This window comes from Anabrus simplex, chromosome 2, assembly GCF_040414725.1.
Source record: "Anabrus simplex isolate iqAnaSimp1 chromosome 2, ASM4041472v1, whole genome shotgun sequence".
Lineage (NCBI taxonomy): Eukaryota > Metazoa > Arthropoda > Insecta > Orthoptera > Tettigoniidae > Anabrus > Anabrus simplex.
The window spans coordinates 607,971,041-607,998,227 of record NC_090266.1 but is presented as its reverse complement, the minus strand read 5'-3'; the positions used below and the strand labels follow the sequence as shown (position 1 = coordinate 607,998,227).

The 27,187-nt window shown below is 40.9% G+C and overlaps 1 long non-coding RNA gene and 1 pseudogene across 1 annotated transcript; both read right to left on the bottom strand.

The window, feature by feature from the left end:
• The window catches only part of LOC136862945 (dynein axonemal light chain 1-like), a 122,529-nt pseudogene extending 106,092 nt beyond the window's left edge, over nt 1-16,437 (bottom strand).
• A 9,064-nt stretch (nt 16,438-25,501) lies between these two features.
• Nucleotides 25,502-26,772, bottom strand: LOC137498372 (uncharacterized). Its single transcript, XR_011017763.1, has 3 exons — nt 26,527-26,772; nt 26,054-26,212; nt 25,502-25,767 (listed from the first exon to the last, which is right to left on the bottom strand). It is a non-coding gene; the product is annotated as an uncharacterized lncRNA (long non-coding RNA).
• Between the last annotated feature and the right edge of the window lie 415 nt (nt 26,773-27,187).

Genomic DNA, 27,187 nt, shown 5'->3' with positions numbered 1-27,187 from the left:
CCTTTCCTTTATACACAGGGGCTACTATAGCAACTCTCCATTCATTTGGTATTGTTCCTTCGACCAAACAGTAATCAAATAAGTACTTCAGATATGGTACTATACCTCCAACCCATTGTCTTCAGTATATCCCCAGAAATCTTATCAATTCCAGCTGCTTTTCTAGTTTTCAACTTTTGTATCTTACTCTAAATGTCATTGTTATCATACGTAAATTTTAATACTTCTTTAGCATAAGTCACCTCCTCTATCTGGACATTATTCTTGTAACCAACAATCTTTACATATTGCTGACTGAATACTTCTGCCTTTTAGAGATCCTCACATGCACACTCCCCTTGTTCATTAGTGATTCCTGGAATGTCCTTCCTGGAACCTGTTTCTGCCTTAAAGTAACTATACATACCCTTCCATTTTTCACTAAAATTTTTGTGACTGCCAGTTATGCTTGCCATCATGTTATCCTTAGCTGACTTCATTGCTAGATTTAATTTCCTAATAAGTTACTTCAAATTCTCCTTACTTCCACAGCTATTTCTAACTCCATTTCTTTCCAGTCTGCACCTCCTTAGTCTCTTTATTTCTGTATTATAAGGAGATGGGTCTTTATCATTCCTTACCACCTTTAAAAGTATGGTACAAAACTGTTTTCACATTCCTCAACAATTGCTTTAAACCCATCCCAGAGTCTGTGTACATTTTTATTTACTGTTTTCCACTGATCATAGTTACTATTTTAAAATTCCTTCAAGCCTGCTCTATCAGCCATATGGTACTGCCTAATAATCCTAGTTTTAAGACCTTCCTTTCTTTCACATTTATTTTTAACTACCAGTATGACAGAAACAGCTTCATGTTCACTAATACCATCTTTACTTTGGTTTCTCTATAGAGCTCATCTGGTTTTACCAGCACCATGTCCAGGATATTCTTCCCTCTAGTTGGTTCCATCACTTTCTGAATCAACTGTTTCCCATATTAACTTATTTGCCATTTGTTAGTCATGCTTCCTGTTGTTCGCATTACCTTCCCAATTGACATTTGGTCATTTCAGATTTCCCGCTATAATCACATTCCTTTCCATGTCGTTTCCCAAATAGTTCATTATCTTATCAAATAATTCTGAATCAGCATCAGCACTACCCTTTCCCAGTCTGTACACTCCAAAGACGTCAGGTTATCTATTATCTTTAGAAATGAACCTTACTCCTAGAATTTCATGTTTGTCATCTTTAACTTTTTCATAGCTTACAAATTCTTCCTTCACCAGAATGAATACTCTCCCTCCCACCATTACTATCCTATCTCTACGATACACACTCCAGTTCCGTGAGAAAATTTCTGCACCCGTTATATAATTTCTCAGCCATGATTCAATTCCTATTACAATATCTGGTAAGTATATATCTATTAACCTGCGAGTGGTCGCTATATGAGACTTTCTCTCACATTCTTTTGTATTGTGAGTTTACTTCTCAGCGATGCAAGGGAGGTGACTGTTCCCTCTTCTAGCTGAGTTTGTAACTGTCGTGAGTAAGGCGATTCATATTTCAAGGATAAGCATCCCCTCCTCTAGTCGGAACAAAGATTCGTATGAGTTTGTGCACCCTGTGTGAGAGGTTCTCTCATCGTGCGACCAGTGGTGTTGGCGTTATGTTGAAGTCTAGAGGGAACTTTTCTCCTGTTGTAGGCGTTAGTATTTGACATCAGTCGTGTGCGTAACGTTCTCCATTTGCAATTACTGATAAACAAGTCTTCAAAAATTATGAGTCAAGGAAGAATGTAGGGAAATAAATGCTGTTACAAACTCCAGCTAACTCAAATGTTAGAAAGAAGACCTCTTGTACTTTATTCTTGCTTATGTATTGCTTCTGTCAGAAAGTTCTATATTAATAACAATGTTATTGGTTTTACATCCCAATAACTACTTTTACGGTTTTTGCAGATGCCGAGGTGCTGGAATTTTGTCCCACAAGAGTTCTTTTATATACCAGTAAAGCTACGGCTAACGTATCTGACCACCTTCGAATACCACCGGACTGAGCAAGGATCGAACCTACCAACTTGGGTACAGACAGCCAGTGCCTCAACCATCTCAGCCATTCAGCCCGGCATTCTTGTGAATATTACATACTTACATGTGACTGAACTAAGGAGTAATTTCCATTAAGGAGTAATTTGTTTCTGTAATGTATGGATAATCAGGTTTTTTATATAAACTGTATAACACAGCCTTTACGTCTCATTTCCGTAATTCGTTTCACTCTTATAGTAGATAAATTTATTATAAATTAAGTTTAATGTGAGAGAAAGTCTCATGTGCAATCACTCATGTTACAATTGATTGATTGATTGATTGATTGATTGATTGATTGATTGATTGATTGATTGATTGATTGATTGATTGATTGATTCAATAGGGTGTGTGCTCTCATGTCCTGATTTCTTCAAACACCACTCTGCCAGAGACTTGCTATCCTCCAGCAGATACAAAAAAGTAAGTTAACAGTATAAATATTTCTCAGTGTGTGGCTTACCCATTATCTAGCCTTAAGCGCCTCACTAGACAGAATGAAAGATGTATCATGTAGTAAGTAGCATAAGAAAACAGAGTGAGTTGGTTGTGCTGTTAGGGGTGCACAGCTATGAGCTTGCATTTGGAAGACAGTGGGTTCAAACTCCACTCTCAGCAGCCCTGAAGATGGTTTTCCATGGTTTCCCTTTTCCATACCAGGAAAATGCTGGGCTGCACTTTAATTTAGGCCATGGCTGCTTTCTTCCCACTGAGCTCGATAGCTGTAGTCGCTTAAGTGCGGCCAGTATCCAGTAATCGGGAGATAGTAGGTTCGAGCCCCACTGTCGGCAGCCCTGAAGATGGTTTTCCGTGGTTTCCCATTTTCACACCAGGCAAATGCTGGGGCTGTACCTTAATTAAGGCCACAGCCGCTTCCTTCCCCTTCCTAGGTCTCTCCTATCCCATCGTCGCCATAAGACATATCCGTGTCGGTGCGACGTAAAGCAAAATAGCTTTCTTCCCACTCCTAGCTTTTTCCTATCCCATCATCGCAATATGGCCTATCTGTGTTGGTGCAATAAAAAAAAAGAACCCCTTGGTGAAATACCAAATGGTGTTGCCAAAAATCTCTGATGTGTTAGTGCAATGTTAGTGTTAAAAAAACAAATAAAAAATAAATTACAATGTTGTAACTTGTCAGTTCCAGTGTTCTTTTCATGAATGAATGAGTTTGCATGAATGAGTTGTGTTGTTTTCTGTCTGATGAAAATTAATTAATTATTAATATTACTGAATGTAATGTAATGAAATTATGAGATATGTGTGTGTATTATGCTCACTACAACATTTGTGGAAATATCTACACAATTTTTACACCTGTAATGATGTGGATAGTAGATAGAATGTAGCTGCATAAATCTAAAGATCATGTTTTATTTCAATTTTCCTTTGAAAATCCCCCCTTAGTATATGAACAGCTTTCTTTTTTACATTGTATGTGAATTTCATTTCCTGTGTAATGGCATAACTTAATACCATTAAATCCTGAGTTTGGCTTATAGTATTAAAGATGACTGTCGTCCAAGGTGATGTTAGCATCTATTTCTGTCATACTTCTTAATCTGAAGTAAGGATTGTCATTCCCATTCACCTTCTGGTCGCTCCCTTCTTTCATGGCTTTTTGAGGTACTGAAATGAAATGGCATATGGCTTTTAGTGCCGGGAGTGTCCGAGAACAAGTTCGGCTCGCCAGATGCAGGTCTTTTAAGTCGACGCCCCGTAGGTGACCTGCGCGTTGTGATGAGGATGAAATGATGATGAAGATGACACATACACCCAGCCCCCGTGTCAGCAAAGTTAACCAATTATGGTTAAAATTCCCGACCCTGCCGGGAATTGATCCCTGGACCGCTGTGACCAAAGGCCAGCATGCTAACCATTTAGCCATGGAGCCGGACATTTGAGTTACTAACTAAGCTTCTTTTTCTTCCTGCAGAAATAATAAACCACAGCCCAACTTTCATGTGTATCATTGTTCAGAATGAAGTATTTCTGAAAAAGGTAAAAGAAAGAAAGAAAGAAAGAAAGAAAGATGATGATGATGATGATGATGATGATGCTTGTTGTTTAAAGGGGCCTAATATCTAAGGTCATCGGCCCAAATGAATAACATGAGAAAAAAATCAATACAGTACAAGTAATTCAGGGTTTATATATATAAGGTTGGAAGACTGGGAGGCGGGAGGATTAGAACCCGGGGACCCCACCCACTAAACTATTTAAATCACCCGTCTGTAGTTTTAGTTCAGTCCTCTGCTCAGCAGAGGCGCTAGCGTGCAGTTCTCGGCAATCGCCGTCTGGCAATGGCCTTACCGAAGTTGTTATAATGTTAAGAGTCTTCTCTTCCACATTCTCTTTGGTCCAGACCACATCCTAACCTATCCAAACCAATGATCTCATCTACTCACAATTCTCCAACGTTGGAAACCCTTATTTATTACTAGTAAAGTAATCCGAGCCGCGCCATGATGGATGTCAAATCAATCTTTCGCGAATTGCCAACAGAAGTTTTATCTACGGTAGTAGTTTGAATTCTTCTCGTGCATTCGATCATCGACTTAATAAGAAGGTGTTTTTAACTAATTGAGAAACAGAAACTAGCCTACATCAATCAGGACGAAAAAATGTATAATAACTGTAGGTTCAGAGGGTGAGACGTTTTAATTATTTCTTTACCTACAACTAATAAATTCATGACCAGACATGTGACTATAAGCAGTAAATTCACGACGAGACATTTGACTATGAAGAACATCTGCCACAATATTAACTCACCATGTCTATAGGCAGTCACCGAATATGTCAAGTCCGTTGAGAATGTACAATATTACATTATGAAGTACGCGCTTGTTTACCGTCTCCTTGGCAACCACTGTTCCCAGTATCCATGGAAATTCAAACAGCCGAACGATGTCAACGTAACACACAACACTTTCTTCAATGAGGAAATAGGAAGCACCACGTGAGTTGGCCTTGCAATTAGGGTTGCGTAGCTGTGAGCTTGCATTCGGGAGATGGTTGGTTCGAATCCCACCGTCGGCAGCCCTCAAGATATTTTCCCTGGTTGCCTATTTTCACACCAGGTAAATGCTGGGGCTGTATCTTAATTAATTAATTAATTAATTAAGGCAACGGCCACTACATTCCCAATCCTAGCCCCTTTCCAACCTTCTGTCGCCGAAAACCTTTGATGTGTTAGTGCGACGTCAAAACCACTAGCGCACACACAAAAAAAGAAGATGTTGAAGTAAAAGACTCATTTTAACACTGAAATATATTTGAGAGAATCCCTCGTCCCGGGGTTAAATTATTGTACCACCGAGCTCGATAGCTGCAGTCGCTTAAGTGCGGCCAGTATCCAGTATTCGGGAGATAGTAGGTTCGAACCCCACTGTCGGCAGCCCCGAAAGTGATTTTCCGTGGTTTCCCATTTTCACACCAGGCAAATGGTGGGGCTGTACCTTAATTAAGGCCACGGCCGCTTCCTTCCCCACTCCTAGCCCTTCCCTGTACCATCGTCGCCATAAGACCTATCTGTGTCGGTGCGACGTAAAGCAACTAGCAAAATATATATATTGTACCCAGTGGCGTATGATGGGAAAAAGACGTGTGCTACCACTAGACTTAAGTTACCGCTTTTCGATAGTTTCTTTAGTGAATGTCAAGCTCTAAGCGTTCTGAGCTGCAGCCAATAGCCAACTGAGTAGCCTGCTGTGTTGTCAGTGCTGTTTCTCAAGCTACTGCCCTGGCCTCTGCTGCTGTCAATAATCAACATCTGATCAGTGGAGATGGTAGCCTAAAGTCTAGCAAATTAAAGTCTGGCTTTGTGGTGAAATGGATAGAATGCTTGTCTTTGGTCCGATGGGCCCGATTCAATTATCAAAATAAACACTCTCGTACTGTTAGTCTGGCGTGGGGACTAGTTGTTTATCACGTCTTCGCCATCCATTTCATCCTCATCAGGTCACCATCAAGCTTATACAGATGCCATACATTATTATTATTATTATTATTATTATTATTATTATTATTATTATTATTATTATTATTATTATTATTATTATTATTACACTCGTGTTCATAAAAACAGAACACCTTGAAAAACTAGAGATAGGAAGTTCATATTCACAGGACATGTTCATTAGTATGTTTTGCAGAAACGATGAGCATTTCAGTCACCTAGATTCAGTTGCCTAGTAATCACTGGGCCCTCCATGGGCACTGAAAATTTGTTCCATGCGTGATGGCATCGACGCGTATAAGGCGCGAATGGCGTCCAGGGGTATAGCCATCCCTGCTGCATTCACCTGGTTCCACAGTTCATCTTTAGTGGTTGGCAATGGGTCACGGCGCCGCACCTGTCGTTTCACCATATTCCACATATTTTCGATTGGTGACAAGTCCCGTGATCGGGCGGGTCACGGTAAAAGTCTGACATCATGTGACAACAAGAAGGCACGTGTTTGTGCAGCAACGCGTGGTCGCGCATTGTCCTGCTGAAATATGGCGTCTGGGGTGTCGGTGCAGAAAGGGTATGGCTACGGGCCACAGAATGTCATTCACGTGAGTCGAACTGGTCACAGTGCCCTCGACACACACCAACTGTGATTTGTGGTTGTACCCAACAGCACCCCACACCATAAGGCCTTGAGTTGGCGCTGTATGTCTTGTGCGAATGCGGTCAATGTGATGCCTCTCCCCCTGTCTGCGGCGAACCAAAATGCGGCCATCATTTTCAAACAAACAGAACCTGGATTCGTCCGAAAACACTATCTGCTGCCATTCCTATCCCCAGTGACGTCGTTCCACACATCATTGCAGTCTAGCATGTTTATGCACATTAGTGAAAGGTAGGTGGGAAAGTGGACGATGAGCTGGTACCCCAGACCGTAATAAACGGCGACGGACTGTCACTCCTGATAGTGTACGATAGTAGTATAATAAGCGGGTTCTGCGGCCTCCTCCCGCGGAAAATTTGAATTCTGGCGGGAAATTTGAATTTTTGGCGGGAAATTTGAATTTTGGCGGGAGATTTGAATTTGTAAACAAAGCCACGTGCTTTTTGACAACTGTCATCGACAACAACGCATCGCTAACCTCACTGCTGCCATCTTGACGGGCCTAAACCTCAGTGGTACCAACTTAACCTAACTAGCGCGAGGTAAACAAAGCCACGTGTTTTTTGACAGCCACGTGCTTTTTGACAGACAACAACGCATCGCTAACCTCAGTACTGCCATCTTGACGGGCCTAAACCTCAGTGGTACCAACTTAACCTAACTAGCGCGAGATAAACAAAGCCACGTGTTTTTTGACAGCCACGTGCTTTTTGACAGACAACAACGCATCGCTAACCTCAGTACTGCCATCTTGACGGGCTTAAACCTCAGTGGTACCAACTTAACCTAACTAGCGCGAGATAAACAAAGCCACGTGCTTTTTGACAGCCACGTGCTTTTTTGACAGCTGTCATCCGCCATCTTTAAACTACAGAGCACCGTGCTGCCCTCTTTATCGCAGTAGCTGCAAATTCGTCACCTGTCATCGGCAGTGCTGCCATCTTGGCGGGCCTAAACCTTAGTGCTACCAACTTAACCTCACTAGCGCGAGATAAACAAATCCACGTGCTTTTTTGACAGCTGTCGACTTTGTAAACAAATCCACGTGCTTTTTGACAGCTGTCATCCGCCATCTTTAAACTACAGAGCACCGTGCTGCCCTCTTTATCGCAGTAGCTGTAAATTCGCCACCTGTCATCAGCAGTGCTGCCATCTTGGCGGACCTAAACCTTAGTGCTACCAACTTAACCTCACTAGCGCGAGATAAACAAATCCACGTGCTTTTTTGACAGCTGTCATCCGCCATCTTTAATCTATAGAACACAGTGCTGCCCTCTTTAGCTACTTACCTTTGAAATGTGGTGGCGGATAATTTGAAAAATGCTTTTTGACAGCAGCCATCTTTGAGCACCGTGCTGCCCTCTTTAGCTAGATACCTGTGGTGGCAGACAATTCTACGTGACAGCAGCCATCTTTGAGCACAGTGCTGCCCTCTTCGTGGTGGCGGGAAATTCCACGTGCTCTTGTTTGGAAACAAATTCTCGTGCTTTTTTCTGACAGCTGTCATCCGCCATCTTGCGTCACAAACCTCAGTGCTGCACTCTTTAGCTAGATACCTTTGAAATGTGGTGGCGGCAATTTGAAAAATTCTATGTGCTCTTGTTTGGAAACAAAGCCACGTGCTTTTTGGACAGCTGTCATCCGCCATCTTTAATCAATAGAGCACTGTGCTGCTATCGTGCGGGCAATTTCGTCAGCTGTCATCCGCCATCTTTAATTCACAGAGCACCGTGCTGCCCTCTTTATGACATGTAGCAGCGGGCAATTTGAAAAGTTCTGTTAGCTGTCATTCGCCATCCTTAATCAAGAGAGCACCGTGCTGCCATCTTTAGCTAGATACCTTTGAAATGTGGTGGCGGCAAATTGAAAAATTCCACGTGCTCTTGTTTAGTAAACAAACTCACGCGCTTTTTGTCAGCTGTCATCCGCCATCTTACATCGCAAACCTCAGTGCTACACTCTTTAGGTACATACCTTTGAAATATGGTGGCGGATAATTTAAAAAGAAAAATTCTACGGCAGCCATCTCTCGACGCTAATTGCACAAGATGGTGGCTATACATGACTCCTTAAGGGTGCTTACGCAAGATGGCCGCTAGACATAGGTTCTTATGAGACGCCCTTGGGATGGTTGCGCAAGATGGCGGTTGCTCTTATGAGGTGGCTTAAGGGTCCTTGCACAAGATGACTAGAGGCGCCCTAAGGATGCTTGCGCAAGATGGCGGACGCAAGATGGCGGCTATACACGACTCCTTATGAGACGCCTTAAGGGTGCTTGCGCAAGATGGCTGCTGCTCTTATGAAGAAAGCTAGCTTAGAGGCTAACGTGTCATGCTAGTTCGATTCATTAAATTTGGGGGTTTAAATGCAAAATGTTAAATATCTCGAAAACGGTGCATCGTAGAGCAAAACGGACAAAATTTTTTCTGCCCAATACCTCGGTTCGCAGTACGAGGAACAAGAAAACATAGTCTAATGATGAGATCAACGGTTCGGTTCCTACTTAGGCCCTTTGGCATTCGCTCTGTTTTAGTTTGTATTGAAGCAAGTCTTCGTAACATGATCAGGTCCAGCTATGGTAGAGAGTATAACGTGCCGTGCAGGTTCGATTCATTAAATTTGGGGCTTAAATGGAAAATGTTAAATATCTCGAAAACGGTGCATCGTAGAGCAAAACGGATAAACTTTTTCCACCTGATACCTAGGTTTGCAGTATCAGGAACATGATAGCATAAGAAAAACATAGTCTAATGATGAGATCGACGGTTCGATCCCTACTTAGGCCCTTTGGCATTGGCAGCTATCTAATTCTACAAGATGGCGGCTATACATAGCTTCTTATGAGGCAGCTTAAGAGCGCTTGCACAAGATGGCTGCTGCTCTTATGAGACGCCGTAAGGGTGCTTGCGCAAGGTAGCAGCGACAAGACGGCGACTATACACAGCTCCTTATGATACGGCCTAGAGGTGCTCACACAAGATGGTGGCTGCTCTGATGAAGAAAGCTAGCTTTGCATCGTGCAGGTATCTTTACAGCACTAAACCTCATACCTTTGAAATGTGGTGGCGGGTAATTTGAAAAATTCTACGTGCTTTTTCTTAACAGCAGCTATCTTTAAACAATAGCGGCTATACATAAGCTGTTAAGGCCTCCTCTTATGTCAAGGCATAGCTCTATCGAACAAGTTTAAACCTGCATCGGGATAGCTAGAGTAAGCACGTGCTGCAGTGATGACGTCATTATGCATGTTTAGACTTGCAAATCACTAAAGAAACATAACAAGACTAGAATCGAACACTGCACTCTATACCGTTAACTTTATCATGTGATCGGAACATTGATTGAAGTGTTTAGAACACTAAATAAGTGATCAAGACTAAAATAGAACACTGTACTCGATACAACATGTGTTTAGAACATGTCAGGGGATACCTTTGTTCTAAGAAGATTAGATTACCGCACATTCCTTGTAGGGCTAATAGGCTAAAGGGCTAATGGGCAAAAGAGCTAATGGGCTAATGGGCAAAAAGGGCTAAAGGGCTAAATGGCCAGGGTGCCTCTCCTCTCTTTATCCGGGCTTGAGACCGGCTCTACAACTAGAGGCGGAGTTAACCCCCTAAGGAAAGGAGAATGTTGGGAAATAATCTATACGAATATAGCTACTCGATCGACCATATACTACAGATGGATGACTTAGGTGAGGGTAAGCGCTTACTTAATAATACCTACACGACGTAATTCATGCTCTATTTCAAAAATATCTTCTTTGTACTGTGTGTAACCAGCATCATGATAGGCTCTTAGCAGCTGTAAACATTTTACCAGTACGTTGGGGTCTTTACAGTAGCTTATATCTACATAGGGTAACAGAGGCTCGTTGTGAACTTTAAGTCTATATGCAGACAGTTGATGTGTAGGGACTTGTTTTGATGTAATACGTGCTTCAGCAGTAGCGTTTCTAGGTACAAACTTAACTTGTTTCGATAGCGATGAAGCGTTGAAATTTCCTTCTTCTTTACCTTGCATCTCTTCTTGAGATGTTTGCACTGCGACAGAACGTGTAGTAGGCTTAGGAAATGACGTAAAATCATCAAGCTGTAATGGCAATGAAACATTAAGATTTTCTTCTTCTTCTACCTTCCCTTTACTACTGTTTTGATCAACATCATTATCCTTATTATCATAATCATGATCTTGCCTCTCTTTATCTTGAAGTTTGTGCTTAGTAACAGAACTTGCAGCAGGCCTACACAACAAGGGAGAATTAAAAATCTCTCGCAGAGGTGTACTTTTTAAACATAAATCAGTGTTCGCTGGAATATGGTTGAGCTCTTTGTATTTTGTTCCCGATGAAGCTACATTACACGCGGCTTCATGACGTTGAGCGTTGTATGCGTTCTTGAACTCTCTTCTACAATGTTTGCATTGAAAAATTGTCCTACATGATATCTCATGACGTCTCCTGTGATAGCTTCGGGAAAATGCTTTTCCACACTCTTCGCAAATATACCTAGAAATAGGTTTTTCCATGACGGACTTTTATCTTCTGCTAACAGATTCTTCTTTGAATCTACTTGACATTTGTTACTCTCTACTTCGATGATGCGAACAGCTTAGCGATTAACAGTAAACTAACACAAAAGCGTATAACCAAGGTAGCAACAGTAAGGTTTAAGCCCATCAAGATGGCAAGAGTGAGGTTAGCGACGTTCTGTTGTTGGATTTTAAATTCCGCGCTATAACATGCATAAGGTGGCAGCCTTGAGGTTTACCGCCGTAAAGATGGCAGCAGTGAGGTTAGCGACGCTCTATTGTCCTGCAATGTGAGGTTAGGGTCCGTCAAGAAGACAGCTGTCAAGAAAGCACGTGACAGTGACGTCACAGCCACGTGCTCTTGTTTAGTAAACCAAGCCACGTGCTTTTTTGACAGCTGTCTTCTTGACGGACCCTAACCTCACATTGAAGGACAATAGAGCGCCGCTAACCTCACTGCTGCCATCTTTACGGCGGTAAACCGCAAGGCTGCCACCTTATGCATGTTATAGCGCGGAATTTAAAATCCAACAACAGAACGTCGCTAACCTCACTCTTGCCATCTTGATGGGCTTAAACCTTACTGTTGCTACCTTGGTTATACGCTTTTGTGTTAGTTTACTGTTAATCGCTAAGCTGTTCGCATCATCGAAGTAGAGAGTAACAAATGTCAAGTAGATTCAAAGAAGAATCTGCTAGCAGAAGGTAAAAGTCCGTCATGGAAAAACCTATTTCTAGGTATATTTGCGAAGAGTGTGGAAAAGCATTTTCCCGAAGCTATCACAGGAGACGTCATGAGATATCATGTAGGACAATTTTTCAATGCAAACATTGTAGAAGAGAGTTCAAGAACGCATACAACGCTCAACGTCATGAAGCCGCGTGTAATGTAGCTTCATCGGGAACAAAATACAAAGAGCTCAACCATATTCCAGCGAACACTGATTTATGTTTAAAAAGTACACCTCTGCGAGAGATTTTTAATTCTCCCTTGTTGTGTAGGCCTGCTGCAAGTTCTGTTACTAAGCACAAACTTCAAGATAAAGAGAGGCAAGATCATGATTATGATAATAAGGATAATGATGTTGATCAAAACAGTAGTAAAGGGAAGGTAGAAGAAGAAGAAAATCTTAATGTTTCATTGCCATTACAGCTTGATGATTTTACGTCATTTCCTAAGCCTACTACACGTTCTGTCGCAGTGCAAACATCTCAAGAAGAGATGCAAGGTAAAGAAGAAGGAAATTTCAACGCTTCATCGCTATCGAAACAAGTTAAGTTTGTACCTAGAAACGCTACTGCTGAAGCACGTATTACATCAAAACAAGTCCCTACACATCAACTGTCTGCATATAGACTTAAAGTTCACAACGAGCCTCTGTTACCCTATGTAGATATAAGCTACTGTAAAGACCCCAACGTACTGGTAAAACGTTTACAGCTGCTAAGAGCCTATCATGATGCTGGTTACACACAGTACAAAGAAGATATTTTTGAAATAGAGCATGAATTACGTCGTGTAGGTATTATTAAGTAAGCGCTTACCCTCACCTAAGTCATCCATCTGTAGTATATGGTCGATCGAGTAGCTATATTCGTATAGATTATTTCCCAACATTCTCCTTTCCTTAGGGGGTTAACTCCGCCTCTAGTTGTAGAGCCGGTCTCAAGCCCGGATAAAGAGAGGAGAGGCACCCTGGCCATTTAGCCCTTTAGCCCTTTTTGCCCATTAGCCCATTAGCTCTTTTGCCCATTAGCCCTTTAGCCTATTAGCCCTACAAGGAATGTGCGGTAATCTAATCTTCTTAGAACAAAGGTATCCCCTGACATGTTCTAAACACATGTTGTATCGAGTACAGTGTTCTATTTTAGTCTTGATCACTTATTTAGTGTTCTAAACACTTCAATCAATGTTCCGATCACATGATAAAGTTAACGGTATAGAGTGCAGTGTTCGATTCTAGTCTTGTTATGTTTCTTTAGTGATTTGCAAGTCTAAACATGCATAATGACGTCATCACTGCAGCACGTGCTTACTCTAGCTATCCCGATGCAGGTTTAAACTTGTTCGATAGAGCTATGCCTTGACATAAGAGGAGGCCTTAACAGCTTATGTATAGCCGCTATTGTTTAAAGATAGCTGCTGTTAAGAAAAAGCACGTAGAATTTTTCAAATTACCCGCCACCACATTTCAAAGGTATGAGGTTTAGTGCTGTAAAGATACCTGCACGATGCAAAGCTAGCTTTCTTCATCAGAGCAGCCACCATCTTGTGTGAGCACCTCTAGGCCGTATCATAAGGAGCTGTGTATAGTCGCCGTCTTGTCGCTGCTACCTTGCGCAAGCACCCTTACGGCGTCTCATAAGAGCAGCAGCCATCTTGTGCAAGCGCTCTTAAGCTGCCTCATAAGAAGCTATGTATAGCCGCCATCTTGTAGAATTAGATAGCTGCCAATGCCAAAGGGCCTAAGTAGGGATCGAACCGTCGATCTCATCATTAGACTATGTTTTTCTTATGCTATCATGTTCCTGATACTGCAAACCTAGGTATCAGGTGGAAAAAGTTTATCCGTTTTGCTCTACGATGCACCGTTTTCGAGATATTTAACATTTTCCATTTAAGCCCCAAATTTAATGAATCGAACCTGCACGGCACGTTATACTCTCTACCATAGCTGGACCTGATCATGTTACGAAGACTTGCTTCAATACAAACTAAAACAGAGCGAATGCCAAAGGGCCTAAGTAGGAACCGAACCGTTGATCTCATCATTAGACTATGTTTTCTTGTTCCTCGTACTGCGAACCGAAGTATTGGGCAGAAAAAATTTTGTCCGTTTTGCTCTACGATGCACCGTTTTCGAGATATTTAACATTTTGCATTTAAACCCCCAAATTTAATGAATCGAACTAGCATGACACGTTAGCCTCTAAGCTAGCTTTCTTCATAAGAGCAGCAGCCATCTTGCGCAAGCACCCTTAAGGCGTCTCATAAGGAGTCGTGTATAGCCGCCATCTTGCGTCCGCCATCTTGCGCAAGCATCCTTAGGGCGCCTCTAGTCATCTTGTGCAAGGACCCTTAAGCCACCTCATAAGAGCAACCGCCATCTTGCGCAACCATCCCAAGGGCGTCTCATAAGAACCTATGTCTAGCGGCCATCTTGCGTAAGCACCCTTAAGGAGTCATGTATAGCCACCATCTTGTGCAATTAGCGTCGAGAGATGGCTGCCGTAGAATTTTTCTTTTTAAATTATCCGCCACCATATTTCAAAGGTATGTACCTAAAGAGTGTAGCACTGAGGTTTGCGATGCAAGATGGCGGATGACAGCTGACAAAAAGCGCGTGAGTTTGTTTACTAAACAAGAGCACGTGGAATTTTTCAATTTGCCGCCACCACATTTCAAAGGTATCTAGCTAAAGATGGCAGCACGGTGCTCTCTTGATTAAGGATGGCGAATGACAGCTAACAGAACTTTTCAAATTGCCCGCTGCTACATGTCATAAAGAGGGCAGCACGGTGCTCTGTGAATTAAAGATGGCGGATGACAGCTGACGAAATTGCCCGCACGATAGCAGCACAGTGCTCTATTGATTAAAGATGGCGGATGACAGCTGTCCAAAAAGCACGTGGCTTTGTTTCCAAACAAGAGCACATAGAATTTTTCAAATTGCCGCCACCACATTTCAAAGGTATCTAGCTAAAGAGTGCAGCACTGAGGTTTGTGACGCAAGATGGCGGATGACAGCTGTCAGAAAAAAGCACGAGAATTTGTTTCCAAACAAGAGCACGTGGAATTTCCCGCCACCACGAAGAGGGCAGCACTGTGCTCAAAGATGGCTGCTGTCACGTAGAATTGTCTGCCACCACAGGTATCTAGCTAAAGAGGGCAGCACGGTGCTCAAAGATGGCTGCTGTCAAAAAGCATTTTTCAAATTATCCGCCACCACATTTCAAAGGTAAGTAGCTAAAGAGGGCAGCACTGTGTTCTATAGATTAAAGATGGCGGATGACAGCTGTCAAAAAAGCACGTGGATTTGTTTATCTCGCGCTAGTGAGGTTAAGTTGGTAGCACTAAGGTTTAGGTCCGCCAAGATGGCAGCACTGCTGATGACAGGTGGCGAATTTACAGCTACTGCGATAAAGAGGGCAGCACGGTGCTCTGTAGTTTAAAGATGGCGGATGACAGCTGTCAAAAAAGCACGTGGATTTGTTTACAAAGTCGACAGCTGTCAAAAAAGCACGTGGATTTGTTTATCTCGCGCTAGTGAGGTTAAGTTGGTAGCACTAAGGTTTAGGCCCGCCAAGATGGCAGCACTGCCGATGACAGGTGACGAATTTGCAGCTACTGCGATAAAGAGGGCAGCACGGTGCTCTGTAGTTTAAAGATGGCGGATGACAGCTGTCAAAAAAGCACGTGGCTGTCAAAAAGCACGTGGCTTTGTTTATCTCGCGCTAGTTAGGTTAAGTTGGTACCACTGAGGTTTAAGCCCGTCAAGATGGCAGTACTGAGGTTAGCGATGCGTTGTTGTCTGTCAAAAAGCACGTGGCTGTCAAAAAACACGTGGCTTTGTTTATCTCGCGCTAGTTAGGTTAAGTTGGTACCACTGAGGTTTAGGCCCGTCAAGATGGCAGTACTGAGGTTAGCGATGCGTTGTTGTCTGTCAAAAAGCACGTGGCTGTCAAAAAACACGTGGCTTTGTTTACCTCGCGCTAGTTAGGTTAAGTTGGTACCACTGAGGTTTAGGCCCGTCAAGATGGCAGCAGTGAGGTCAGCGATGCGTTGTTGTCGATGACAGCTGTCAAAAAGCACGTGGCTTTGTTTACAAATTCAAATCTCCCGCCAAAATTCAAATTTCCCGCCAAAAATTCAAATTTCCCGCCAGAATTCAAATTTCCCGCGGGAGGAGGCCGCAGAACCCGCTTATTATACTACTTACGATGTGTAACACTGTTCCACTGTTGCGCCTGAGCCGAGGAGGACGCATATCTGTCCTGCAATGCCATTCGGATGAGGTGTCGATCTTCTCGGGGGATTGTCTGTGTGGTGCGACCAAACCCATATCGTCGTGTTCTAGGGCCTTCTGTGAACCATTCTGTACACACCCGTGTTACTCCCGACACACTTCGTCCCTCACGAGCAGCAGTTTCCTGGATGGATACATCACGTTCTCCCATGCCAATAATTCGCTCTCTTTCATCATCACTCATTTGACATTACGGTTCTCGCATACGTCTGCGAGGCATCCTGCAAGTCTGTTTAAGTCACACTGATCCATTCCCATTACCTACGGTTCATAGCGACAACGAGAGCAGCAGGCACATTTTACCAGTCGGTGGTGGTGCGCCGAGATATCGATGTGGACCTTGAAGCTGAGGACTGACATGGTTCAAATGCTAATCATTTCGAATGTGATCTCCTTCTTCTCCACCTCTGCTTCCACGTCCATTAACACCCCTACCTCGACCAGAAATTCCGCTTCCACCTCAACCTTGGGGCCCTTTAGGCTTTTAGTTCCCTTTAGCCCTTTAGACTCTTAGTATTCTTTATCCCTGTAACCATTTCGTGCCTTTGAGCACTTTAGTACTGAACCCAATTGGTTCATGTCATTGGCATATAATTGTAAAAATTGTATATAAATAATATTATATGTGGCAAATTTTTGTATGAGAAGCCGGATTGCTAAATGTATAAGTTCAATAGCGCAGGTGTCGAGGTTGGCGGAAATTGCGCAAGAACGGAGGCAATGGGATCTTCCACTCTAGACAGAGAAGTGTGCGACAGAGATATCCAAAATGAAGTTGGCAGGACTTCTGAACCAGCGAATCGCATGGGAGCGCGCGAGGAACGAAGTGATGTAACAACAGTGACACCAAAGTAAATGCGCTGTAATATTACGGTACATAAAATCCACAAGAAAATATTATAGAAGATGAATAAGATCTCTACATGGTTAGAAAATTAGACTGAAGTATCCTGGCTAATTCTTTAATTTAATTTACACTGACTGACAGAGCAAATGCAACACCAAGAAGGAGTGGTCAGAACTTTATGCCAATTGCAGGGTAGACTGACGTCACTGAGGTATGCTCATGATGTGAAATGCGCCGCTGTGCTGCGCACGTAGCGAACGATAAATGGGACACGGCGTTGGCGAATGGCCCACTTCGTACCGTGATTTCTCAGCCGACAGTCATTGTAGAACGTGTTGTCGTGTGCCACAGGACACGTGTATAGCTAAGAATGCCAGGCCGCCGTCAACGGAGGCATTTCCAGCAGACAGACGACTTTACGAGGGGTATGGTGATCGGGCTGAGAAGGGCAGGTTGGTCGCTTCGTCAAATCGCAGCCGATACCCATAGGGATGTGTCCACGGTGCAGCGCCTGTGGCGAAGATGGTTGGCGCAGGGACATGTGGCACGTGCGAGGGGTCCAGGCGCAGCCCGAGTGACGTCAGCACGCGAGGATCGGCGCATCCGCCGCCAAGCGGTGGCAGCCCCGCACGCCACGTCAACCGCCATTCTTCAGCATGTGCAAGACACCCTGGCTGTTCCAATATCGACCAGAACAATTTCCCGTCGATTGGTTGAAGGAGGCCTGCACTCCCGGCGTCCGCTCAGAAGACTACCATTGACTCCACAGCATAGACGTGCACGCCTGGCATGGTGCCGGGCTAGAGCGACTTGGATGAGGGAATGGCGGAACGTCGTGTTCTCCGATGAGTCACGCTTCTGTTCTGTCAGTGATAGTCACCGCAGACGAGTGTGGCGTCGGCGTGGAGAGAGGTCAAATCCGGCAGTAACTGTGGAGCGCCCTACCGCTAGACAACGCGGCATCATGGTTTGGGGCGCTATTGCGCATGATTCCACGTCACCTCTAGTGCGTATTCAAGGCACGTTAAATGCCCACCGCTACGTGCAGCATGTGCTGCGGCCGGTGGCACTCCCGTACCTTCAGGGGCTGCCCAATGCTCTGTTTCAGCAGGATAATGCCCGCCCACACACTGATCGCATCTCCCAACAGGCTCTACGAGGTGTACAGATGCTTCCGTGGCCAGCGTACTCTCCGGATCTCTCACCAATCGAACACGTGTGGGATCTCATTGGACGCCGTTTGCAAACTCTGCCCCAGCCTCGTACGGACGACCAACTGTGGCAAATGGTTGACAGAGAATGGAGAACCATCCCTCAGGACACCATCCGCACTCTTATTGACTCTGTACCTCGACGTGTTTCTGCGTGCATCGCCGCTCGCGGTGGTCCTACATCCTACTGAGTCGATGCCGTGCGCATTGTGTAACCTGCATATCGATTTGAAATAAACATCAATTATTCATCCGTGCCGTCTCTGTTTTTTCCCCAACTTTCATCCCTTTCGAACCACTCCTTCTTGGTGTTGCATTTGCTCTGTCAGTCAGTGTGTGTGCCCGCTGTCACACAGGGCATCGAACGATCAAGAGCGACCAACTGGCATCGAGTACTAACGACTAAAGTCATTTACCTTGTCACACTGCTCATCGATCGAGAGGGATCGACTGCATGTAAACAGCTGATACACCCGCCCAGTACCGTACAGGCTACAGACGTATTCATATTCACGAGAGAAAAAGAATGTGTTGTGAAAGCGATAATTCGGGTGGAAATATGATTCTAACCTATGAATATATTAGGAGAAAGGAAAGAACCAGACGATCGCAGTGGACAAGGTAAAGAGCCATGGAGAATTCCACCAAAGTGTGCCTTCGTTGTGGAATGACGAAGAAAAATTCAGGAACTAGTACCGAATGCCCATCAATAATTACGGTATAAGGAATTAGAGGAAAAAATGAAGTCACTAATAAACATCAGGCAAACAAATTACAGGAAAAGTATAAGTTCTGAGGAAAGGCCGATACTGTCGTTAAATTCAATATTCACAACGAATTTTTTAGGTTTAAAGTTAGAAGTGATGTTCATCTCCGAAACAACTACTGTATGTCCGTGGCAAAATATATCAAATAAAAGATTAGCGGCAGGTACATTTCTTTGCATTCTACAGGATTTTAATAAAGTATTGATAAAAAGGACTGAAAGCTGTTATGTAAGGCCTACATCAATTTTAATTCATAATTTGAAGGTGCTACAATCAACAGTGGAAATATATTTATTTAGGCCTACAGGTAAAATTCCAACAAAAGCCTCACAACAGTGGCTCATTGTACTTCAAATATAAGACTAATACCATTTATGCTTATTTGTTTTAATGATGCTGGATCTTGGGTCATAATTACTGTCTTTTAAAATGATATTTTGAGGTGTTGATTAGATGGAGATTAACAGCATTTTCTTTTTCATACCTCTTGGTGAGATCCCACCTACCAAAATAATAGACATATCAAGAAATGCTTCCAGTCAAAATTTACATTACCTAATGTAGAAATAGTGTGTCAAGTTTTGTTACAATCATGTAAATAATTTTTAAATAAAAATGCATATATGCTCTGAATATTGTGAAATGAGAAAAGCAATGGAGTTCCTTACACAGTTTCTCTCCCTCATGATCCTCTGCAAATCTCTTGTTGCCTCTCCTCTTCTTTATTATTGTGCCATGTTTAGAATAGTATCATATTGCTTTCATGACAAGCATGTTGCTGAATTTCTGTAGGCCTACTGTGTTTTGTGCAAAGAATCCAGGTCCATATCCAAACTTTACAAGAATGACAATCCTGTCTTAATTTATATCATTGAAGACTACAGCAGCTTCAAAAGCAGCTAATGTTACCAAATGGCTGTGAAGAAAGGTTGTCTATGGACATCTCTTTCAAAGTAAATTCTCTTTAGGGTTCTGTGTATTCACATATGTGTACATTTCTTGAGGAGTTCAGGTGAGGCTAGTGCTCTGTACACTAGCTTAATAACTAGAGGAAAAGCTTCTGGAATATTGTTCTAATAAGTAAGTTGGCAGTGTAATAGACTGATAGTTGTCACAACTACATGTAAATTACATGAGACAGCAATACCAGAAAGCACTGAGTACTCAGGGAAAACTTGTGAGGAAACCATTGAGATCATCAGTAGCAGTCAGTTGGATGAACGAGGAGAGGAGTTACTGGAGAAGTTGGATGTTGGAGCACCATCAGGACGAACTGAAGGAGGGCAAGCTAAACAACCAGAAATAAGAACGTCAAGTAGGACAAGGAAACGACCAGTATTACTAGAGCAGGATTTTTTATGGTAAAAGGTAGCAATAGTTATAATCTAAAGGGAGAGCTAAATTTGTTCCACCAGAATGTTCAATCTTTAAGAAATAAAATTCTAAGTATGGAGGTTCTGTTGGCAGATAACCTACAAGGGTATGATGTTTTATGCTTAACTGAACATTGGTTGATGGAGGATGAGATTTCAAATTTTGTATTAGAAGGTTATGCTCTTGCAAGTAAGTTTTGTAGAAAGAAAATGAAGTGTGGAGGTTCATGTATATATGTGAATAATAATATCAAATGTAAGCAGTTGGATAAATTTGAATATCTGAATGTAGAGGAGCATTTCGAGGCTAGCTTTGTTGAACTAGTGGATTATAAGTTAATAGTTATATGCATTTATAGAAATCCTTCTAGTAATGTTGAAACTTTTTATAATAATATTGAAATTATTTTAGATGACCTACAGAATCATAACAAAAATGTAATAATCATGGGTGACTTCAATGTAGATTTTTTAGGGAATAATGGTGGGCGAGATAAGCAAAGGCTAGAAATGTTGTTTTCCTTGTACGGTCTAAAGGCAGTTGTAAATCAACCAACTAGAATATCTGGGGATACAAAGTCAGCAGTAGATCAAGTCGTATTGAATGAGGAAATGTGGAACTATGAAATAGAAGTTTATGATACAGGTTTTTCAGATCATTCTGCTCAAATTGTGCATGTAAATTTTAGGGTAATAGGAAACCATAATTTAAAAAATAACAATGTAATTTACAGGGAAACTAGAATGTGCAACAAGGAAAATATTTCATATTTTAACCAGTTATTGGCCAAGGAAACTTGGGAGAGTGTATATAGAAATAACTCAACTAATGAGGCCTTCAGTGAGTTTTTGGGTTTGTTCGATTATTATTATCAAGTGGCAATACCAGTCAAAAGGATAATTGTAAAGAATTATAGGAATGGGTGGATTACAACAGGAATTAGAAATTCAAGTAGACGATTAAGGTTTTTAAGCAAATGTGTGAAAGGGAGTAACACCTCATCTGAATTGAAGGATTATTATAAGAAGTATAAGAACATATATCAAGAAGTTTTGAAGGCTGCCAAAAGATTGCATAATGAGAATGAGCTAAAAAATTCTAAAAACAGGTCTAAATGTATGTGGAACATTATAAAAAGGGAGAAAGGTACTCTAGTTCCATTAAAAAATAATATTACTCTTACAAATGCAGGGAAAGAAATCAGTGATCCAGAAGAAGTTGCAGAAATATTTAGTAACTATTTTATAGAAGCAGTTTTGAGGTTAACGGAAAATTTTCAAACATCAGTGACAAGAACAAACTTGAATACAGTTCACAGGAATGTATCATCCATGTTTCTTACTCCTGTGACTGAGCAAGAGATAGATAAGATAATAAAACAGATGGGTAAAAAGAAGTCTTCTGGTTTAGATGGTTATTCAAACTACCTTATTCAATGCTGTTACCAATACATAATCAAGCCTCTCTGTTACTTGATAAATTTGTCACTAACCACTGGTAAATTTCCAGACAAATTCAAGGTAACCAAAGTTGTTCCGATACATAAAAAGGGTAGTGAAGAAGATGCTGGTAACTATAGGCCTGTCTGCCTCCCCTCTGTATTCTCCAAAATACTGGAAAGAATTATGTACGATAGACTGTTATCATTCTTAGAGAAGCATAATATATTAGCTGGTTGCCAGAATGGCTTTCGTAAAAATAGATCAACTACCACAGCATTCATTAACTTTATTGAACGGATATATGACACACTAGATGGGAAGGGTGCATGTTTAGGTATTTTCTTGGACTTAACAAAAGCTTTTGATATAATTGACCACAGCTTGCTTTTAGAAAAGTTATACATGTATGGAGTTCGGGGAATGGCCTATGACTGGTTCAAATCATTTTTAGGGGATAGAAGGCAGATTGTTGAAATATCATATACCGGTACTGATTTGAGCAAAAATGTAATTAAGAATGTGTATTCCTGTGCCAGAAACATAGATCATGGTGTTCCACAGGGGTCAGTTTTAGGACCATTATTATTTTTAGTATTTATTAATGATATCGTCCAAATTGTTGATGATATTCAAGGAGTGCAATTAACTTTGTTTGCAGATGATATTACTGTCTTTGTAGCTGATGAAAGTTCTGAAGGGTTAGAATTGAAGACAGGCAATATAGTGAGTAATATCCTGAGCTGGCTTGAGGATAATAAATTAATTTTAAGTAAACAGAAAACTTCTGTGATTAGATTTCACCATAAGATTAATTTAAATATGGAAGTTAGTCCAATATCATTTGGAGAGACCATAATTGAGTACTCATCATCAACAAAGTTTCTTGGCTTGTGGATGGATGAATCATTAACCTGGGATAAACATACAGAGTTTATAGGGAAAAAGCTTAGTAGAATTTATTTCATGATAATGTCTTTGAAAAATAGTTTTAATTTAAAGGCTTGCCAAATTATGTATTTTGCATATGTCCATCCCATACTAACCTATGGAATCATTTACTGGGGGAATTCACGATATAGCAAAGTCATCTTTAAGTTACAAAAGAAAATAATTAGAGGAATGGCCGGTGTCGGCAGGAGGACAAGCTGCAAGAAATACTTTAAACTTTATTTTATTTTACCATTGCCTAGCCTTTATATCTTCCATACACTTGTATATATGAAGGAGAATGTAAACAGCTACACCATAAATTCTGATGTACATAGGTATAATACTAGAAATAAACACAGTCTGCACATAGAAACACACAAAACTAAGCTATATGAATCAAGTTTGAGTTATGCAGGAGTACATTTATTTAATAAATTACCAGACTGCATTAAGCAGATAAAACCATGTTCAAAATTTAAGAAAGAATTATTCAAATTTGTTTCTAACCATTGTTTTTATTCTATTGAAGAATACTTAGCTCTTGAAAATTAACTTATGTATCACTTTTTTTTTATTTTTTTTTAATCTGTGCCTCTTTACCACATTGTATATTTCTCTTTATTTATCATGGCATGTATGTTACTGTTTTATCCTTTGTTACTGTAAATATGATTATTGACGTGTCCCATATCACTGTATGATCAGTTGGACGAAATAAAATACAATACAATACAATACAATACAATACAATACAATACACACAAGGTCTTGTTTATTACCCTCATCATTAAGCATAAAGTACTGTCTCCCCAAACTTTTCACTGGCAAGCTGATCTAATTGCTCACTTGGCAATAATAAACCAATTAATATAAATCCTGTACTTCCATCCAAGTTACTGGTAAACTCCTTGGTAAAGAGTAATAACATTTTCCGCAAAGGTCTGGTAGAACTCTCTTTCTTACCTCAATATTGATTTTGCCTTTCTGTGTATTGTTCATATGTAACTTCTTTATTGATATGAACACTACCAAGCCTATCCTGAAATACTTTCCATGAATCAGTTGAAGGAAAATGAAAACTTTGCCTTCAGTTTCACCAAAAATGAAAACCAAACACTGCAATCAATAATAGGTGCTAATAACAAGCACCTTGCCTTCTATTTTTAGAAGTGAAGAGTATGCCTTTCTAACAACTAAATACTATTGCCGTCTACAGCAAAATGTTATTTAGGCCTGTTGCTCAGGTGTTAAATGATTTAATTTTGCTATATCTTACATTGCCTGTCAAAACTGTTTGTAAATACTGATTATATAAATTAATGTTTGACATAGTACGGTGTATGGGTCTTGGATCTTGGATTGACTTACAGGGTAATTAATCTACTCAACCTTTTATTACAAGCATGTAACTGTCATATGAATATTTTTTTATAAATATGTTCTGCCATCATATCCCCTTAATATCACAGTTTTTTATTTTGTAGATTAAAATCTACAAAACTTTGGTAGAAACACCTGTCAAAATAGTTGCAAATGAATTTTTCATCTTTGTTTTTCATTGTTTATATGGATCTACAGCACAAGAAATAAAATAATCAGTCTACCTTGATGCCCTCTGTAGGCCTATATGTTATTAATAAATTATACAGTAAGTATGGTAACAGACATGAAAAGTAGCGATTGCTGGTGCAAACAGGTACCAATGGCAGGAGAGTACTTGGAATGAGGAGATAAAGGCTACCTAAGTTACAAAGGTATAAGGTGTCAGGGAGGGATTCTGTCAGGTATAACTGTAGTAAGAATTTTGTCCTATGCGAACGACTTGGTCTGTTGAAACTGTGCAATCTAATATCTTGTAGCTTCAAAAAGGATGCAATGAATATGACATGAAAATTAGTCGTTTTAAGACTAATGTGATGGCAGTAGGGAAGACACCTGAAAGAGAACTGAATGTCAGGTTGAGAACACAAAACTGGAACAGGTAGATAATTTCAAATAGGTATTTAGGATGTGTATTCTCCCAGGATGGCAGTATAGTAAGCAACATTGAATATAGATGCAGTAAACCCAATGCAGCGAGCTTGCAGTTGCAATCAACAGTATTCTGTAAGAAGGCAGTCAGCTCCTGGACAAAACTACTCATGTCTTTACACTGGTGTGGTTTCAGACCACCTGTGCTGTACAAACCTAGTGCAATGAGTTTGCAGTTGCGATCAACAGTATACCGTAAGAAGGAAGTCAGCTCTTGGACAGAACTATCAGTACACCGGTCTGGTTTCAGACCACCTGTGCTGTGCAACTGCTTAATACATACACACAGAAAGGACCTACTACATGTGTTTCAAAATACTCCTTTCCTTGTAAACCATACATGTTCTACCACATAAAATATACAAATTAAGATGTTGTAATAATGCTAATAATTAATAAAAATTGGAGTTAAGGTTACTCACTGAGGATTCCAATAAATATTGATAGATAAGTATAACATAAACTGATTTAATTTAAAAAATAGAACATTTCTCAAGAACATAAATTTTATTAGATTCTTTCTTGGTCTAACACTGTATACAACAGTTCCTGAATTTTAACTTTGAAAACCCTTTGACCTACTACACTCATTCTTTCCCTGTCATCATTATGACACTAAAAATAACATTGATTACATTTTCTTTTCACTTTTCAGTATCTTTTCTAAATATTTACTTAACACATCACTGTCACTTTCACATTTCTGTTTCTTTTATTTTTAACTGCTGGCAGAACTGTTTGTAGAAGCAGAAGCCACTGCACTGGAAGTTGAAGTCCCTTCAGTAATTTCTGAACTGCAGGAGTTAGACCCCTCCAACACAAATTATTTCTGCTTCCTCCTCCTCTATTTCAGCTTGGTGAAAAGGCTCTCATACACCAGGTGCCACTTCCATAGATATGTTTGTTACAGAACTGAAAAAAATGAACAACATATTAATGCAATTCTTCTAAATTGGAGCTACATTTTAGTCTGGACACAAGCCTTCTGCTTAAGAAATTGTTACTTTCAATAATTATTTTAGTAAGATGATTGTTAGGTTAGATTATATTCTATTACTTTCAGTTATATCTGATAAATTAATGAACAGATGGGTGGAACTTATGGCCTACAGACTGAATCTTCCCCTCACTCTTTCACAACTAAACACTGGTCTGTAGTGTAGGCCTACATTTAAAAAGAAATATTATAAAATTGTACCTTCTTCCAGCAATGAAGAGTTCCAGAAAGTTGAGGGTATTGAAGTAGACCCATTATATGTTTTCTGTACAGCAGAACCTGGGAGGAGAGGGAGGATGTTATCTCTCCAAGTTCGATATCCAGCCCTCAGAATTTGCCATGTTTTGGCACAACTTTTTCCTGAAACAATGAATCAGAATATTGTGACAAAGGAAATATACATGTAGTAGGCCTACTTATGGCATACGCCTACACTTATTTGTCATTAAAGCGAACAATGGTATTCATTTCATTAGGTAGGTACGAGATGGAGGTTAGGAAAGCACTGCTTATGTTTTCCAAACATTTCTTCAATTAAGTTGCAAAAATGATAATTACTACTTCTCGTAGTGTAACTTTTTTAACAATCTATTCCGTACAATATATTTTATCAATAAATAATCTAAGATAACACTATTCATAAGATAATCGTAATAAATCTAATAATTACTTACCAGTTTTTGTCCCAATTCTCGACGCTATAGAATGCCATACAAAATTCACGGCGTCCCTATTATTATATCCAGGGAGTCTAGGATTATACACCACTTTGTTTTCATACACCAAGCAAATTAATGTTTCGATTTCATCAACAGATGACTATGTTGCGTCCGCCATTATCGAACGACTGCGACTGAAAAACGGACACGTTTGTTTTCACAAACCAGTCGATCTTCATCGCTCGTAGTTGATCGCTGACGATCGATGCTGTGTGACTGGTGCCACTGCCCTCTGTAGGTTTGTTTTCTTAGTCGGTTGATCGCAGTCGTTCGATCGAGCCTGTGTGACAGCCCCCTGTGGCTACTGGACGCAGCGTATGGTGAAACAGGTCAGGGAATTCCCCGGATGCTGCGCCAGGAGAGACGCGTGCGAAGGAACACCAAGCTGTGAGGAAGACACTCATTCTCTCTCGGAACTTTGGAAGGGGTCGGACGTGTATGTACGATCGCCGTCAGAGGAACGCGGACCTGAGAATTTCTTGACTGAATAAATAGTGAATTACTAAAGTAGAACTTAATCCGCTGGGATTATTCCCAGAAGGGAATTCGCTACTCAAATTATCCTAAATTTTGAATAATAAGTAGCAAGAGCCGATAACCTGTTCGTTGTGCAATT